General features: G+C 36.7%; 1 protein-coding gene and 1 non-coding gene across 6 annotated transcripts in view; one reads left to right on the top strand and one right to left on the bottom strand.

Annotated features, from left to right (window-relative positions):
- The window catches only part of COBLL1 (cordon-bleu WH2 repeat protein like 1), a 162,156-nt gene that overhangs the window by 106,384 nt on the left and 35,259 nt on the right, over positions 1-20,513 (bottom strand). The window lies entirely within an intron of this gene.
- Positions 2,232-2,363, top strand: LOC114897334. The gene has a single exon (XR_003794061.1). It is a non-coding gene; the product is annotated as a small nucleolar RNA SNORA42/SNORA80 family (small nucleolar RNA).

The following is a 20,513-nucleotide window of genomic DNA, read 5'->3' as shown; positions in this document are numbered from 1 at the left end:
GCCTATTTCTCACATCAAAATCTAGATTGTAATTGCAGATATTCTCTCTGCAATTACCCCTTTTACAGGACGTTTTCCAAAATAAGTAATAATTGAGTGTAACTGGATAATGCTCAGCTAAGATTACTACTTACTTTCCTGCCCTTAAGTTGATGGACGTTTTATACATATTGGGCCAATTACATAACCATGAACACTTCCAAAACAGCCAGCTGGTTTTTTTAGCTTACCAGTTGTGCTTTTTTTCTTTTTTTTCTTATACTCAAATGCATTGAGAGGAAACAGATGAAGGCGATAAAAATACAAATATCAAGATAAAAATATGAATACAAATTCTCTATAATTAAACATGAACCAAAGACTCCTTCCTCAATTTTTTCTCTTAGCTTAGAAACTGGTATCTTATATTTGCTCACTAAGCATAAAAACTTTTAAGAAGATCAGTAAAGAAAAAACTGGAAAGACTACACAAGGACCTCCAGAAAAGGAAACATGGTTTACATAACACAGCAACGGTCACTGAGGGAAAGTTTTGGAGGACACTACTTCTCTCTAGAAGCCAATTCAGCTTTTGACAGTTTTAGGCACCTGAACTAAAAACAATGCCAAAAGACACAATTTTAGCTTAGAAATAACTTCCTTCCTTTCCACACTTTTGCATAACTTGAACTATTGCCTTATAATGTGCTCTCCAAAAGATAACTCCCATCAGAAATCTCCAGGAAAATCCACATCTAAATTACTTTCCATCCAGAAATAAGGTATATATAAATACATAAGCTTATATTGTACATACACACTTTATTCTCTGCAGCTTACCTTTGAAAAAGTACTCTGCTGAATACTCTCCCAGAGTTATATCACTAACTACTTTTTTCTGGTACTTTGGGATTAAGAACTAGAGTTTAGCTCCAGCATCCCTTGCTCCATTTGCTATAATATCCAACCTCCTAAAAATGTTTTTAAAAAAAGTATAACTGCACATATTAATCAAATATTTATTTTAAAAGTATTTATTCACCAAAAAATTCCCGAATGGCATGGTTAAAAAAAAAATCTTTGTGGTTACCAGAGGCAGGGGTGGGGAAGGGCAGAATGAAGGTGGTCAAAAGGTACAAACTTCCAGTTATACGATAAAAAAGTACTAGGGATGTGATGTACAGTATGATCAGTATAATTAAGACTGCTCTATGTTATATATGAAAGTTGAGATCAAATCCCAAGTGTTCTCACCACAAGGAAAAAAATGTTTTTTAAATGAGATTACTGGATGCTCACTAAACTTACGGTGGTCATCATTTCGTGATGTACATAAGTCAAATCATTACGCTGTACACCTTAAACTTATAAAGTGCTATATGTCAACTGTATCTCAATAAAGCTGGAAGGAAAAAAAAGGAACACTCATCCTAACAGCAAACAGATTATATCTAGAAGCTGCTAACATATCATGATGGCAGTTTCTCAGAAATTAAATTATTGTTAGAAAAAAAAAAATCTTGTCAACTATATATGTACTCCCTCAAAACACTGGAAAGATTGGAAAATCTTCCACAGGACATAGGACCAGAAAGGCCCAAGGTGATATTTTAATGAGGGTCAGAGGTGAGGAAGGTCAGGAAATGTGGTCATGGAAAACAAAGCCAGGTCTCCTCCATCGCCATGATTCTTTTTTAATGGTATTAATGGTAGGATGGATATAGTGGACTGGAGCTCAACGTCCATACCAATGTCCTTCCTGTGTACCTTCCTGTATGACAGAGGCCAAAACCCTACATGTTTCTTTTTCCAGGCTCCCTTGCAACCACGGGTCTACAAATTAGATATGCAGGCACGAGATTAGGAAGAAGAAAGTGAGCTAAGCAAGGTTGTGAGATGCTGGGTTTTGCTGCCACAGCACTCCTTTGTCCAGTAACTAATCTCATGGGTATAAGAAAGCAAAGCATGGATGGGACACTTTTTTTTTTCTTTCTGCATCACAGCGATACTCTAAGGGCAGCTTCTCCACCTTCCTGACTGTAGCAGAAGCAGCAGTGCCCCTGCCAGGCCAGATAAAAGGCATTAACACACCTAAAGGCCTAGCCTAGGTCCTGCTGCTCTTAACTGCCAACACTTTTATCAATATCATTCCCTTCGTTTCTATTTAAAACAGCTAGGTTTTCTTTTATGTTCTGAAACTGAAAACTGATACTACACATTTGTATTAAGATATTTAAAAAGATAAGTGCTATGCATGGGTTTGGATTTATGGCAGACCCATCCCCCTGGGCCTCACATAGTGTCCCATGCTGGAGCAAACTGGCTCGGAACCATTGCCCAGCTTCTGCCTGTAGGCTGCAGGCACTGAAGCGGGTTGCACAGTGGGGAAAAAATATATATAAGTGCTCAATTATTTTATTTTTTTAATCCAAATCCTCCTTTGATAAATGCATAAGAGAGGCTGTCTTAAGTAAGGAGTAGATCCACTTCCCAAACCAATTTCCCATTTGCTCCTGAAAGAAGAGTTAGGGTCTTGGTTATCTCATAACTGAAAATGGTCAGCTTTTTACAAAGCATCATGACTAAGAAACATATAACACAAGTTAATACCTAGGGCCGAATTCAGGCTCCTTTACTCAGTATGTGACCTTGGGCCTCAGTTTCCTCAACGTTCAAATAGCTCAGTACCAACCACACAGAAACACTGCTAAACACTATGTATTAAAATTGCATATGTAAAGTACCTTAACAAGCACTAGATGCCATAAGGGGGGAAAAATTCCCTTTTCAAATCACTTAAAAGTTCTTTTGGCTCAATAAGACTTCTAGGAATACTTAAAGTTTTGAAACATCCATTTTTTTTTTACTAATGCTGTGTATATGGAGAGAACACTTTTAAGCACATACTCTTTATCTGTGAAGATCCTACCCTTCAAAAACTCCTGCCCGAAAATCAGTATTGGGGAAGATTAAGTGACCTACTGCTGCCCCACCCCAGGGTTAATCCCCTCCATGGCCTACAATACTCCAGACCTCTCCTTGGAGTGGACATTCCATGGGAAGACACACCCTGTAGTTCCCACCCATAAACATTCTTACCACGAAACTCCACTGAATTTCCAATCAGGGATCACTACTCAGCCTAGGGTAAAAAGAATCACCAACTTTATCTTGTGCCCCTTAATTCCAAAAGCAGTCCAGAGATAATATGCTCCTAGACGTGCCCCCCACCCCAGCAGCAAAGGGCAGAAACTCTTAAATTTACCCTTGTGAGCCAGACCTACCCCCAAGTAGATTATGATTCAGGTCTCTGAAATACCCAGTATATCCCTTTCTGGGGTGACTCGCACACTATTTATATTGTAGAAATAAACAGAAAATTTTTTTCAGCTGGAACAAAACCCTGCTACATGATAGTGGTTTATAAAAGAAAGGTTTTGGCTTTTTCTTTAAAATATAAAACTAAGAAAGAAGGGATTTATACCATCTTAGATTTCCAGCACTATCAAAACTGAATCTTTCACAAATGTGATATATTTTAGCTAACAAGACTTAATTTCAAGTATTTTTGCGTAATTTTGACATACATTTTATTTTGCCAGAAAATTCTAGAGGAAAACAAATGAGAGACTTTTATGATAATGTTTTACCGTAATTAATCTTTGTTTTTGCATGGATCCTTATGACTCAAATCACTAGTGACCAGGAAACATGCTGTACTTTGACAGATTTTTGTTTTTATAGCTTCCATGTTAAGTTCTACGTGAAATTCCCTTCCAATATTAATGGGTGTACATGTGATGAGAAATAAAAAGGAAAAAAGAATCCTAGTATTTCATAGAATAAGAAAGACATTTGTACGAGAAACCATTCAGCAATTCAAAACCAAGTACAGTGCCTATTTATAGCAGGCTGAGGTTAGTACCATTTTACTCATCAGAAAAATCAATAAGACCGTAAGTATTTTCCTTTATAAAGCACGAAGTATGAACATCATTAGGGTCATTCATTATAAAGGCAGTTTTCAATTACAAATTAAAGATTTGTGTGTGTGTGTGTTTTAAAATTCATATTATGAAAAGTTTTACATGATAGTTAAACAACTTTTACATAAGTTATTTAATTACTCAATCATAGTTAGGCCCCCCAAATCATATGGTTTTCTATTTATAATCACCAGGCCACATATACTTAGAAGAGGAAGAATAAATTTGAAGGAAGTAACAGCAGAACTCTTTGTTAAGCAAAAGAATTGTCTGCCTTTTTAATGTGCCAACTGCTTAAAAGGAAAAATCCAAACCTCAAAACTGAAGTTGAGCCACAGCCTTCTCATCTGTATCCTGGCAATAGTGGTACTTAAATCATTCCATAGATGTAAGATAAAAGAAAATTGCACTCATCTAAATGCTACGTGTGAAGAGTAGAAGGAATGTCTTCGAGTTTGAGAGGCATCTTACACCTGGGGGCAGTCCTGGTAAGAATTTTCAGAAGTATACAGATACAAGTTCATTTAAGGTGATTTGGGGGAGGGCATGGGGTGAGGTGGGTAGGGAAGACAAAAATCAGGTGAGGGAAATGCAGACGTCCTTAAAAATCGTACAATGCCATACTTAGAATTCTGACATTTCAGTGACCCTTTACCTCAGGCACAGTGATGATCCAGCAAATTTCATAACATTTGGCAAATTCCATTGTTCAGTCAGGGGCACACCCCTGAACAATGCAGTCAGAGACGAAGGGAGGAGAAAGAATAGGACTAAGTGGGGCTCAGTACATACATGGCACAGGTACTTAAACTCCCCAGGAATCACAAGGGAACTTCATCTCCCTACACAAAGTGTGATGGTTCAAATACATCCCCTTGCACCCCACCCCTTTCTCCACCCTCCCTGCCTTGGGTTGCTCTAGTGTTTTCTTCTTAAGTCAATACCATTTATACATAAAAGCAAAAGACATTGTTAAACTCACAAATCCTTTCCCCACCCAACGAGTACTAGTATTTAAGACCTGGTATTGTTCAGAAAAGCCAAGGATATGAATTTTTGAGCCTCCTAAGTCAATGCCAACAGCAAGAGCCAATACAAACAAAAGTGAATTGTGAGAAATACTTATCACAGTTACCAGTCTTCACTAAGCCCACTTCCTTCTAGGACTCTTCTCATCTTCATCTCTAGGGAAAAGTTGCTTCCACATATCAAGTAATCAAATATGTTTATTTTGAAAGGGAAACTACCCTAGATGCTTCTTTTAAAGTTACTCCTTTATAACAGCATGCTAAAAGGAGAACTTTAATTTTTTTTTTAAAGTGACACAGTACTTTGAAGCACTCACAAGGCTAAAAGGATACACACCGAAAAGTCTTCAACAGAAGAGGAATATTATGCATATTATACACATACACAGATAGAAAAAGGATATTTTTTACTTCTGATAAAAATATGCAATTCCCTCAGGGTTTAGCAAATTAAAGTGAATTGAATGCCACTTAAATTTCTTCATGGTATTTTACTACTCATCATTTCCATTGACTCATTGCATTTTATTAAACTTACCATGCAAATACCTTCCAAACCCTTCTTGTACCTGGAGTGGATAAATTGCCCAATTACCACCTCCCAGTTAAATTAACTCTCTCTAGGTCTGCACTCTAAGAAAATTGAGCCTGAGCTTGTGCCTCCTGATGTGACATGTTATGAAATATATGATGCCATCTACAGTATATTCTAGTCAAACACCATTTAACTTCAGTCCATGTTGCCTAGATCTAACTGTCCCATATAGAGGGATTTAAGAACAAGCTAACACCACCACAAGGAAACAACAGAAAAATCCAGAAAACGCAATATTTTGTAGGACAAATGGCCTGGTCCTTTCAAAAGTCAGCGTCATGACTTTAGAAGTTTACAGGACGTAACCAGATGCACAGCAAAGCCCCAGAGTAGATCCTAATTAGAACAAAGTACCTATAAATGTGTTAGAGGCAACTGAGCCAATGTGAGAATGGACTGGGTAATACATAAAATGAAAATGTATTGACATGGAAAGGTGAAGAGTATTAACAGGAAGAAAAAAAAAAAAGCAGTTGATAAACCAGCATGAACAGCATTTCATTTGGGTAAAAACAAATGTGTATGGGCATGAACAGATTTTGAATTCTACACCTTGAAGGGTAGATAAAGATAATCTCTGGGTAAGAGAATGTCACTTTACCTTACTTTTGCTTATTAATATCTTCTAGCTTTCTAGAATGGATATTTCTAATAAAGTAATATTAACATAAACTTATTATAATTAATAAAAACCTTAAAAAGAGGTTGGGTTTCTGCCCAGGTAACCAATCTCATAAAATTTTATGGTGTGTGATGACAGATGGAGTTGCTGGCCTTCCAAAAAGAAGAGAAGGTGTTTAGTTAATAAAACTGTCTGACGGAAAAAAAATTAATTGAAATCCTTTCACATCTAGAATTGCCCATAAACGTTCTATAAGTCAATGCTATTCACAAGGCTAGAAGGAAAATGAGGCATTGCTTCTAGGAATTTTGCTGATGTCATCAGTCACAGGTAAAATATCAATGTAACTGAAAGTCCTTTCATGTGCAGGCATTACCAAGCTAGGCAATGCTGGGTCCCTGCTGGCTGAAATCTGCCAGGCAAGCTGGGAGAGGGGGTGATAAGGGGTATCAGAGGGGGAAAGATGGACCCGCAAACTTCTACCCTTAAACTACAGCCCGAAACACCCTCGACAAACAAGACAACCACGATTAACTTGAGACCAGCTGATGCAAACTAAACAGCTTCCAGAAGATTTAAGTGATGTTATGATCAAAGTTCAGCAAGTCTTTCATATACCATTGGTATGATTTCAGTTGTCATAAGTTTTATAATTCATTCCTTCAGAAGATAGAAAATTGCATGCAAGGCCAAATGAGTACCCAAGTTCACATTCTGCATAATTTCTAGATTTGATATGTTGGCATAATCCCTCACAACAGATGCTGTGTCAGTTAACAGTTTACTCTCAGTTCCAAATGCTTCAATGCAGGCCTTGAGCTAAACAACGGAATTCCTTTACGCATCCCTCCTTTAAAGTAGGCATGATGTTAAGCTTTCGTATGGAGGGCACTGGGACATTGAAGAGGAAAGGGCTTCCTGGAATTCCTGGCCTGGGCTGGGGTGGGGGTGGGGGGGTTGGGGGTCCACAGGGAGAGACATCTGGTAGACCCTGCCCCAGCCAGGGGCACAGAACATCATCCCCCATGATCTTGCTGCCTCTTCCTGCAGCAACTTCTTATCAGTCTGAAACCTTCATGAGCTCACCTGAGAGACAAAAATGTCCAAATAAATCCTCGGTGGAATCTTTCTGATCCCGGAGTTTATGCTCTTTCATTTCATCATGACCATCTTCCCCTTCCTCCCTTCGGATGTCTATCCTTCATCAAAATGAAGCATAACTGAAATATTTTGTCAGCTTGTGTTTTCAAGACACTCTGATGATATTTTTTTGAACTATGATACATTTTTCTTCCAAGAAAAACGGGAGGGAATATGGAGGACACTGTGCCCACTTTTGAAAAAGCCAGTGAGTACCTTCTTCCTCTACGAAACAAGTGACCTTTTTGTTTGTTTGTTTGTTTTTGTTTTTTGCGGCACGCGGGCCTCTCACTGTTGTGGCCTCTCCCGTTGTGGAGCACAGGCTCCGGACACGCAGGCTCCGGACACGCAGGCTCAGCGGCCATGGCTCACGGGCCCAGCCGCTCCGCGGCATGTGGCATCTTCCCGGACCGGGGCACGAACACGTGTTCCCTGCATCGGCAGGCGGACTCTCAACCACTGCGCCACCAGGGAAGCCCGTGACCTCTCTTTTGTTACCTTTTTCGCCAAGAAAGAGGTCTTCTAACAGATACAAATGTTACTAAATAGTTTCAATTTCTGGGGAAACCAGATTGAAACTGAAACTACATAATTTTACTACTAAATGATTATGCTTGGCTACAGAATTATTAAAATTTACATTGAAAGGATCAGTTATTACTGAAGATAAGGTCAGAAATCTATGGTCATATTGGCTTGCGCTTAGTATACCTAAAGCAAACTTTAAACACGGAAGTGGTCAACAAATTTAAAAGAAAATGTATTTGCCCTAATTTCAACACAAAAATTGTCAAGGCTCTCACTACAGAATTTCTGAGTGGATAAATCAGCAGTGAATAAAAAAACAAAATCTGAGACTCCTAGGCAAATTAAGGAAGTTTATTCCCTCTTTAAAATACCCGCCTCTACATCTCATCATTTGTATAAAAATTTTAAATGTGTAACAGATTTCCCACAATTTGTTTCATACACACAGATTTGTTTTTTAAATATCAATTCTCCAATCCTCTCTAAAGTTTGCCAAGGCTGGCAGCAGAATCAGTCTTAAATAGCTCAAACATAATTTTTCATGACTTCTCTTCTTTAAGGAAAATTGTCATAAATATGTTACTCTGACATCACATATTCAACTCCAATTACTCAAACCAAAAATTATTATTTTCCTTTAATAAATACTTTAAGGCTATAAATAGGAGTTGGGTATTCAGAGTTGAGAAAAGAGTTGTACTGTAATTTTCCTGACAGGGAGTAGACAAGGGAGAAATGTTGCAAGATCTCAAAACATATGTGGATTGCCTGATAATAACAAACAAAATTTTTTAAAATAAATTTCTATCCTTTTTAAAAAATTTATTTTATTTATTTTTGGCTGCATTGGGTCTTCATCGCTGCACGCGGGCTTTCTCTAGTTGTGGTGAGCGGGAGCTACTCTTAGTTATGGTGTGCGGGCTTCTCATTGCAATGGCTTCTCTTGTTGCAGAGCACGGGCTCTAGGAGCACAGGCTTTAGTAGTTGTGGCACTTGGGCTTAGTCGCTCCGTGGCATGTGGGATCTTCCCGGCCAGGGCTCGAACCCGTGTCCCCTGCATTGGCAGGTGGATTCTTAACCACTGTGCCACCAGGGAAGCCCAACAAACAAAATTTGATATGTGATTAGAAAGACTTAGTTACAGTCACTGCAAAAGAGATTGTTCTTGGTTCTAGGTGCAGGGAAGATGAGGTAAGCACACACTACCCTGTCTCTCAAATAGAATACAGATATAAAGCTTAGATGGAATGCATGAAGCAACAATTTGAGGACCCAGAGTAAACTGGAGCAAGTGGACTGAAGAAGACCAGAATTCAAAGTACCACTGAACTGGTGATGAATTAACCATTTCTTTCCCTTCAGTATACCCCAGCCAGGACTCAAGGCAGCCCAAAACTCAGAAGCAGACAACAGATGCAAAGAGAAGCCCAGTAGTTCAGAGTCAAGGAAAGTGGTCTCTTAATGCACAGAAATAAAAAGTAAAATATCTTTTAAAATTTCCTTTCATAGAGAAAAACAAATACCGTATGCTAACACATATATATGAAATCTAAAAAAAAAAAAAAAAAAGGTCATGAAGAACCTACGGGCAAGACGGGAATAAAGTAAAGACACAGACCTACTAGAGAATGGACTTGAGGATATGGGGAGGGGGAAGGGTAAGCTGTAACAAAGTGAGAGAGTGGCATGGACATATATACACTACCAAACGTAAAATAGATAGCTAGTGGGAAGCAGCTGCATAGCACAGGGAGATCAGCTTGGTGCTTTGTGACCACCTAGAGGGGTGGGATAGGGAGGGTGGGAGGGAGGGAGACGCAAGAGGGAAGAAATATGGGCATATATGTATATGTATAACTGATTCAGTTTGTTATAAAGCAGAAACTAACACACCATTGTAAAGCAATTATACTCCAATGAAGTTGTTAAAAAAAATTTCCTCTCATAAAAATCAAAAATATTTCTACATAATAGCCAAGAAAAAATTTAAAATACCACAAAAGTGAACTATGTGGATATAACTTCATCAAAATGTATACAGAATCTATATTCTGAAACCTACATGACACTGATAAAAGAAATCAGAGAAGATCTAACTAAATGGAGAGGCATACAATGTTCATGGATTAGAAGACTCAATACAGTAAAAAGGTCCATTCTTCCCAAATTGATCCATATATTTAACACAATTCAAGTCAAAACTCCAGCAGATTGGCAATATACACTAATATGTATAAAATGGATAACTAATAAGAACCTGCTATATAAGAAAATAAATAAAATTCAAAAAAAAAAAAAAAACCTCCAGCAGAATTTTTGCAGCTATAGACAAGCTGATTGTAAAATACATAGTAAGGCAAAGGACTGAGAATAGAAACAATGTGAAAAAGAAGAGAAAGCTAGAGAACCCACACTACTCGATTTCAATCTTACTATAAAGCTAATCAAAACAGTGTGGTATTGACAAATGGATAGACACATAGATTAACAAAACACAATAGAGAGCCTAGAAAGAAAGTCACACAAATATAAAGAACTTATTTTTGACACAGGTTAAAATTCAATAGACAGAGGATAGTCTTTTCAACAAATGATGTTTGAATAATTGGACATATGTATGCTAAAAAACAAACAAACAAAAAACTCTATACCTTTAACAAAACTTAACTCAGGGTAAATAATAGCTCTAATTACAAAGGAAAGCTGTAAGGCTTACAAAACATACACAGGAGAATATCTTCATGACCTGGGGTTAGGCAACAACTTCTTAGATAAGACACCAAGGAACAATCCATAAAAGAAAAAAACTGACAAATTGGACCTTATTGAAATAAGAAACTTTTGACCTATAAAATACACCCTTAAGAGAATGAAAGGACAAACTATAGTCAGGGAGAAAATATCTGCAACTCACATTAGACAAAGAATTTATATCCAGAATATATAAATAACTGAATATTCAACAATAAGAAAACAAATAAGCCTGTTTAAAAAATCAACAAAGGGCTTAAACAGACAGTTCACTAAAGAGGATCAACAAAAGGCAAATAAGTACACCAGAAGGTCTATCAACACCTAGCACCACTAGGGAAATGTAGATTAAAAACAAAACGAGGGCTTCCCTGGTGGCACAGTGGTTGAGAGTCCGCCTGCCGATGCAGGGGACACGGGTTCGTGTCCCAGTCCGGGAAGATCCCACATGCCACAGAGCGGTTGGGCCCGTGAGCCATGGCTGCTGAGCCTGCGTGTCCGGAGCCTGTGCTCCACAATGGGAGAGGCCACAACAGTGAGAGGCCCACATATCGCAAAAAAAAAAAAAAAAATGAGATCACTACACACCTATTAGAATGGCTAAAATAGATATGGACAATACCAAGTGTTGATGAGGATGCAGAGCAAACAAAACTGATGCATTGTTGATAGAATGCAAAATGGTAGAGTCACTCTGGAAAATGGTTTGGAAGTTTCTCATGAAGTTAAACACACACTTACCGCATGACCCAGCAATCACTTTCTTAGACACAGAGAAATGAAAACTTAGTGCTTACACAAAAACCTGTATGTGAGTGTTCTACTCATAATGACTCATAACTGGAAGCAACCCAAATGGCATTCAATGGGTGAATGGATAAACACACTGCAGTACATCCATACTATGTAATACTACACTAAGTAATAAAAAAAGAACTACTGATACACATAAATAGTGAATGAATCTCAAAGGCAGTATGTTAAGTGAAAGCAGATGGTCTCAAAAGTTTATGATTCCATTTTTATGACATTCTTAAAAAGTCAAACTATAGCGAAAGACAGATCAGTGGTCACCAAGGGTCAGTGATGGGGGAGGATGTAACTACAAAGAGTTTCTCTGGAAGGACAGAACTGTTTTGTGTCCTGACTGTGGCAGAGTTTTCATGAATCTGTGCATAAGCCAAAATTCCTGGAACTGTACATCCAATTAATGTGAAGTTTACCTATGTTAATCAAAAAAAATGTTATAGAATGGACATTTATTTCCAGACGGTCACATAATTTTTGACTTGTTCCTTTCTCCATGCCATTTTAAAGTAAAAATATCCATGACAGGAGAAGGAAATTGCACAAGTAAATGACACATTTATTTCCATTATCTGTGAACACGCAATACATTTCTAACAAAAAAATGGGCTCTAGAGGCTGAAGGGAGATTGGGCTACAGTATAAACTCCCACAGACACTGCTAGTCATCTGAACCACATTTTATTTCTTGAGCATTCAAAAGGAAAAATAAAAAGAACATAATAATAATGTATTTTCCTGATTCTTTGTAGTTACACTTGAAGTAAGTGTGAAAGTTCATTTGAGCTTAGAATCTAGCAATACAGAGTTTAGCAACTAAATAACAGGAGATTAACATTCACAAATGGATGCCATTAACCATCCAATCAAAAAAGAAAAGCATATCTGTGGGGAAATTAAAGTTAAGCATCTAAAAAAAAAAAAAAAAAGTAAAAGACTTGTATTTTTGTAGGCCTCACAGTGCTCAGCACAGTACCTGGCATGTGGGGAACACTCATCATAATTCCATGAAGTATCATCTAATAAAAAGGAATATCCAACATAAATCCCACAGACCAAACCTCTACATCGAAGGCTAAGCTCTAACAATTCACGCATGCAAACACATGGGAGCATCTGCCAGTAATAAACGTGGGGGCAGGGAATGATTTAAATGTGGAAAGACTGAGTTCACTTGGGTCAGCACAGCAGGAAAAAGCAAGGGATGGGGGTTATTGAAGTCAAGGGGAGGGTGTATGCTCAGCTTCCTCTGCACCATTCACCCGACAACACTGACTTACTTTCCAAGTAAGGTCCGTCAGATGACATGAGGGAGGGCGTTAGAGCATGAATATGTTCAGGGATGTAGGCTATGGGAAACTTGCAACAAATTAAAGTAAAATTCTGAAATAGTTTTATTTTAATACTAACAGGTTTCATTCTCGAAATACCAGTATTTTGTTATATAAGTATTTTGAAAAGTCTCTACAATTCTCTTGAGAAACATCCAGTTACATTTACTACCAACAAGGTGGGAATAACATTTAAAAATCAAACTCAAACTTAAAATAAGAGAGTCAGGAAGGAAAGGAGAAAGGGAAGCAAACAGAGAAATTATTAAGGGAAGATATGATAGATATTGTCCAAAATCAAACAATAATCAGACAATATAATAGTGCTAAATGATCCATCCCTTTCTGAAGAACAGAAATCGCCACTTCAATCAATGACTAAAGGTTGCAATATTGTAGGGAGGGGGATTCGTTCCCCATGATAAACTTTATCTTGAAGAAGGGAGGAAAGGGCTTCCTGGTGGCGCAGTGGTTGAGAGTCTGCCTGCCGATGCAGGGGACACGGGTTCATGCCCCAGGCCAGGAAGATCCCACGTGCTGCGGAACGGCTGGGCCCGTGAGCCATGGCCGCTGAGCCTGCGCATCCGGAGCCTGTGCTCCGCAACGGGAGAGGCCACAACAGTGAGAGGCCCGCGTACTGCAAAAAAAAAAAAAAAGAAGGGAGGAAGGGTAATATCCAAAAGATCAGGAGACATGCACCATGATCACTAAAACTGAAAAGTAATCGCATGGAAAGCGATCCCCGAACAATTAAAAAACTATCGCCACGCCTCCCCACCCCACATACTACTGGGATCCTGACCTCTACTAATATTTAGTTTTATGAGCAAACAGATTTCTAACTGAGGCAGCATAAACTCAACTCCACAGTCCAAGTGTCCTCAAAGAATGGAATTAAAGAAGCTCCTACTGCTGCAAGTTTCTGCCAAGAGCTCCAAGAAGCACCAGGCGCAAAAACACAGGATCTTAAGTTAGGCCCCACTTCCATACCCAAAAGAGTGCTTTCCTGAAAAGATCAAGGTATGGAAAAGGGGTTTGGAAGAGAGGGAGAAACGTCCACCTCTTTGTCCATTTGTCCGTCCCTCTTTGTAGAACCCAGAAAATAACCTGCCCTCCAAAACCCCATACTGAAATTGCAATATGAAAGGTAGTAACCACATGAGGCTGGCAAGGTGGCCCCCAGCTCAGCGAGCGCACCCTCTCTTCCCACAGCATGACTCCAACACCACACACAGAGTCTCTGACCCACAAACTGAGTGTTGTCCTCAGTGCCTATCCACGTGTTAAATACCAATAAAAATTAACTTCTGTTTCTTTTTAAATTACATATTAACAATGTTCTAATACTTTCTTTCTCACACCAGTGAGTCATTTCCTACTCCCCCCTCCTCCGGAGATCCCACTGATTTGGAAGATGATGATGCACTAAAATGGCTAAGAGGCAAAGATGCAGATTTTTCCATATTAAATTTTTTAATAAAGGCTTTTATAAAGAACAATTTTAGGTTTATAGAAATGTTGATCAGACAGATCAAAGAGTTCTCATATACGCTGTGCCCCTCCCCTCTCCCATATTCCCGTTATTTACATCTTGCATTAGTGTGGTACAGTTGTTACAACTGATGAACCAATACTGATAATTATTAATTAAAGTCTGTAGTTTACTTTAGGGTTCACTCTTTGTGTTGTACAGTTCAATGGGTTTCAAAAAATTTAATGACGTTTCCATCATTACTACATCATACAGAATAGTTTCACTGCCCTGAAAATCCCATGTTCCACTTATTCGTTCCTTCTTCCCCCGTCCCTGACATCTAGCAACTGATTTTTTTTTTTTCTGTCTCCATTGTTTTGCCTTTTTCAGAATGTTGTGTAGTTGGAATAATACAGTGTGTATTTTCAGGCTGGGTTCTCTCACTTAGCAATTTACATTTAAGTTTCCTCCATGTCTGTTCATGGCTTGATAACTCATTTATTTTCATCCTTGAATAAAGTTTCATTGTATGGGTATACCAGTTTGTTTATCCATTCACCTGTTGAAAGAAATCTTGTTTGCTTCCAAGTTTTGGCATTTATGAATAAAGCTGATATGAACAATCAATGTGAATGTTTTTGTGTAGATATAAGGTTTCAATTCATTTTGAAACTTATATATACCAAGGAGTGTGATGACTGGATTGTATAGTTAAGAATATGTTTCATTTTGTAAGAAACTGCCCACCTGTCTTCCAAAGTGGCTGTACTATTTTGCATTCCCACCAGCAATGAATGAGAGTTCCTATTGTTCTATATCCTTGCCAGCATTTGGTGCTGTCAGTGTTTTGAATTTTAATGGTTCTAACCGATGTATATTAACTTGCACATCCAGACAACTTTCTAAACCTTTTCATTGGTTTTAAATGTTTTCCCTTGATTATCTTAGGTGTTAGATAGCTTACTTACCAAAGGGGGGGGTGGAGAAAGAAAAAAGGGAGGGGAAAAAAGTACACTCCTTTGAAATTTGTATACCTCTCATTGCCATATCTGATTTAATGGCACTATCTAGAACTTTCAGGGAAAAAGTTGATGATGTATACAGTATTGATGACGACAGGCATCTTTGACTCATTCTTGATTTCAGTGATAAAGCTAATATTTCATCATTAACTAGAACGTTTTCTATTAGCTTAACATACATATTGTTTAATCTATATCCCTCCATTTCTAGGTTTCTAAGTTTTTAATTTTACATCATCTTTTGAGAAGAGCTATTCAGTGGCGGAAGGGCCAGTCAATGCTTTATCTCTTTAGAGGACATAATTATATATAACTATATACATCTATAAAGCAGAAGTTATAAAGGCACACACTTCACTTCCATAAAGAATATTATTCTGTCTGAGCTGTCCAATTATACTATCTAATCTTTCCCAATATTTATTTTCTTTCAAGGTTTTCACCATATTAGTATAATATTAATGTTTTATTTATATATTTTACTCAATTTAACTTCTTTCATTTTAAGCAATAACATATCAAACTCATGAACTGATAGGTATTATTTTCTAATATAGAATAAAAATGACGATTAAAAGGAAAAAATCACATCCTCTCAAAAACAGTTCGTTACAGTATGGAGAAGTACTGATAGACCAGGCACCTTTCCAGTCAGGAGCCCTCTTACTGACCTTTGTCCCCCTAGATTCTAACACAGTGGCTGGTCCTGAGCGGGAGCTCAGTAAACATTCACAGGATGAATGGACAACCATGAGGTCAAGGACATTCACTGGCTCAGAAGGATGTGCACCTCTTGCCTTGGAGTTATTTTAGCATGAGAGAGAAGATAAAACTGGGAGACAAGGCAAGGGAGATGACCTCCAAGAAGTCTAAGATAAGCATTTCAGTTTGTAAGGAGAAATAAGAGTGAGTTCCCAGGGATGGGTAATGACCAGCTAACTTTTGCACCACAAAACTGAGTTTGACACGGAGGTCTGCCACTTATAAACTATGCAACCTTGAACATGATTTTCCCTTGATTTATTGGTGTGAGATATAGCTTTATACTAGTAAGCCATTTTTGAATTCCGGTAATAATCGTACTTAGTGACAGATAAATTTATCTTATTAAATATTATTTTATTTTGCATCTTTACAGCTATACTCATAAGAGAGGTTTCTTTCATTCTGTGGGATTTCTTTGTAAAATGTTGTCGAGATGTGTTCACTACATAAAAATAAACTCAGAAACTTCATAGTTTTTTCTATGCTCTGTAAATCTTTAAAGACTGTTATCTCTTCCTTAAAAGACCAAATAAGCTTGCCTCCCTGACTAACCCCAGAGCCTTTTGGAGGATAGCCCTCTGATAACATTTTTCATATTTTTCTCTACAACAGTTTGATTCAACAGCTCTAATTCTTGATTTAAAATTTACATATTTTCTAGATAGTCATCCATTTCACCTGGAATTTCTAACCTACTACCATATCTATTATATGTAACTTAAAAACTCTTGGAATCTATTATAACATTTTTGTTCTTTTCATTAAATTTGCAGGAGAGCTGTGTCACCCTCCCCCCCCACACACAAAAACCTACATAGTTTTTCAATTCTGTGTTTCTTAAATCATTAATTCCTACTTATTTATGCATTTACTTCCTCCTGCTTTCATTTGTTCTGTTTTAGCATCATGAGTTAAAGTTCTTACTTCATGTTCTCACATTTTCCAGTTTAATAATGAAAATACAGTATGAAAATACATATGTGTTTGCTTCTGAATATAGCTTACTATTATATTAGCATTGTTTTCTTAAGTCTATAGCTGTTATTTTGATTTCTTCTTTGTTACCCTAAGAGCTTAGGAGAATTTTATTATTATTTCCATGTGGTTAAGCGGTCTTTGAGCTTTAAATAATATCTTTAGGTTGAAGAATGTCTCTGTACAGCTCATACTCATGGAAATAAACTAGGTTCTCCTTCTGGCCCAGTCTATAATTAGTTTTACAACCTTCTTAAATATAAAAAGCACATTTTATAATAACTTAGTTTGATGCCTTATGGTCTCTCTTAACTTGGTAAATATTATTTTCGATGCTCTATGCTTGCTGGATTACATAACACTTTAGGGGCTTACCAATATGGATGGGCCCTCATGGTAAGGTCTGCAGAGTCCTTGAATCTAGTTCTAATAGTTTTTCTGCCTCTTTCTTTCAGTCATCACAACTTGCTGTTAGTGTGTCACACTTGTAGCAGTCTATCGCCACAATTCTAAATCATTACTTCTAGCATCTGCCTTTGCTTTTGAAATCAAATAGTACCATCTGCCCTTTGAGAAAAATGCCCGACCTTCGTGACATATGCTTTAGCTACTCTGACCTTATGTTACTTACTTCCTTGTTCTCAGTTTAGTTTTCCAAAGTACAGTGTAAGTTTAACCAATATTTAAAGATTAGTATAATACTTTAAAGTATTTATGTACTTTAGTGTTAAGGATTTTTAAAGTACTTAAATACATTGAAACAATAAAATACTACCCACTATTTTTTTTAAATTTGTGTTAAGTATAGAGCACAAAAGTCCACAGGATTTTTAAAGTGTAGTGTTTTCTATATCACCGCCCTTGAAAGAGACTATCACTAAGTGAAACTGTTTCAACCAGAAATAGTTGGTTTGTTGCCCCACTCATATAGTCTTAAAAAGAAAGAACAATGTTTCTTTTTATAGCTAAACAATGTGGTACTTTCTACAATGTTCACTAAATAGTCTCAATGTACCTACTTTAGAGAACAGCACTACACCATACTTATAATTCTTTAGTCATCAGACTACATCATCCTCAAAAAATAATACATTAAGTAGCTCATATTCTCATCTTGTCTAAAACAGTGTTTTGTTGACATAGTGAATAAATTCCATCATTTCAATTGGATCTGAATAAAATTTACACTTGATGAATTTCAAGAAAAGAACCTTCAGCAATCTCCTCCCACATTCCTATAGAAACCACAAAGTTGAAAGATATATGCAGTTTATGTATTTTAATATTCTGGTAGGTATGTTTAATAACATTCATATAAACCATGTGGTATAAAAACCCATGTACAAAGGAAATAAATATTTACTATTAAATAACGAATCTGATGATGAATTATTCCTACATTATATAATAAAATTTCCCTAGACAGCAAAATTCTTGCTCCTGAGAAGGTCATGCTGGGGATCCCTATTCTTCACCCGTATGATCAGAAGATTAATATAAAACTAATTTTGTGGTCTAAAATTCTAAGGGATTAGTTGCCCAAAGTAAATGTAAAATACTTCAAAATTACACAATTGTTCTTTCAAAAATTAATAGCCCATTCTCAGACTATTGAGAAATGACAAGATGACATTTGACCTCTAAGTTATCAATTACTAAGGACTTTATCAATTAGTAAATTTCGTATTTGGGGCTTTAAAGAACATAAATAGTGGCAAAACAAACTTGCAACTCTTTCATTCAGAGATCTGTCACTTATTATCAACTTTATACAGTAGCGTACTGATGTATTTATAATAGAGAAGACACAGCATATTCCTAGATTGTTATATGATTGAACTTCAATGATATATACAATTTTTTAAGTATCTGAATAACTCATCCAATTAAAGACTATCATAATCATTCTCATTAAATATACCACAAAATTATTTATTACTTTTGAAATGCCTCGAGTCAGCATCTTTCTAGAACTATGAGTTGCTCTGATCATGATATACAAACTTTCAAACATAGGTACCTTTACACACTTCAGCTCAAAATTTCATGCAATAAATATATTCACATGACATTCATATCATACATAATTCTAGCAACATTCACTTAAACTCTCTAGTAAACAATGTTAACAAAAAAGTTGAGTCTTTAAAATAAATGCCAAATATTTCATTAAAAATCATCTATCTCAGGCTTCCCTGGTGGCACAGTGGTTGAGAGTCCACCTGCTGAAGCGGGGGACACGGGTTCGTGCCCCAGTGCGGGAAGATCCCACATGCCGCAGAGCGGCTGGGCCCGTGAGCCATGGCCGCTGAGCCTGCGCATCCGGAGCCTGTGCTCCGCAACGGGAGAGGCCACAACAGTGAGAGGCCCGAGTACCGCCAAAAAAAAAAAAAAAAATCATCTATCTCATTTTACTTTGAGATGTTCAGAAAATTTTAGTTATCTCAGAAAAAGTAAAATAATCAAATTCATATCACTAGATATAGCGTCCCATGTACAAAAGATAAAAATATGGTTGGATATGGAAAATGAATTACTCATTTTTATAGATTTCAACATAAATCTATGTCACCTTCTAATCATAAGTTTTTTGTTACCTATACTTCTAATGAAAATAAACATATTTTTGGATGCTTGCCTATGGAATATTTTCCTTTTCTGATATTTGAGATGGATTCGATTCGAGATCTTCTTTCTGAAGAGATTTGAAAATTGAATTTGGGGTGGGGAGCCGTTAATGTTCCAAAAATGTAAGAATGTCATATATTTCCAGAGCAAATATTTATCAGGAAAATTTGTTTTTAAAAAAGCTTGATTTCTAAAAATCCAAGTTATATAATCTAAAAGCAATTATGTAAAGAATCATGTGCCATGTAAGAGTTAAATAATGACACAGCAATGCAACTAAATATGATGTAGATATTAAAATTTTGATGAAGACTGTAGCAATATAGAAGTATTTATGACTGTCATAAAAATACAGAATCTAGAATTTTAAAGCAATTAAAGGAAACACCTAAAATCAAAATATTTGACTTTTTGGATGGTAACACTGAAGTTAATTTTTTATTGTTATCTATGCCATGAACAGATTTTAAAAATTAATAATTCTCCAAATCACCAAAGCTCAAAATTCTTATTGTTGAATTTTATTCAGGTCCCTAAATGGAATTCAGATATCAGAGATGTGGTTCACAGTGGGAGCTTTAAAAAAATAAAACTATCCTAAACAAAGGTTATTTGAAAAGAAATATAAAGAAAAATAAAGAAATATGTGAAAAGCATACACCAATTAAGTAAAATATAAAAGCATTCAATATATTGCTTATAATTATATAAGTATAAAAATTAGATCAGAAATACACACACCATTATGTGGTATTGGTCACTTCTAGAAGGTGACTAGAACAGGAGTGGTGGTTAAAGGGGATTTTAGCTTTATCTGTAATATCTTCTGTCTTAAAAAAAGATGATAAAATTTAAAAATGCTAAATGATTTCTGGGTGGTGA

This window comes from Monodon monoceros, unplaced genomic scaffold (assembly GCF_005190385.1).
Source record: "Monodon monoceros isolate NGI ecotype Baffin Bay Population unplaced genomic scaffold, NGI_Narwhal_1 Super_Scaffold_16, whole genome shotgun sequence".
NCBI lineage: Eukaryota > Metazoa > Chordata > Mammalia > Artiodactyla > Monodontidae > Monodon > Monodon monoceros.
Note: the sequence above shows the minus strand (reverse complement) of the source record. Positions and strands in the feature narration are given on the sequence as shown.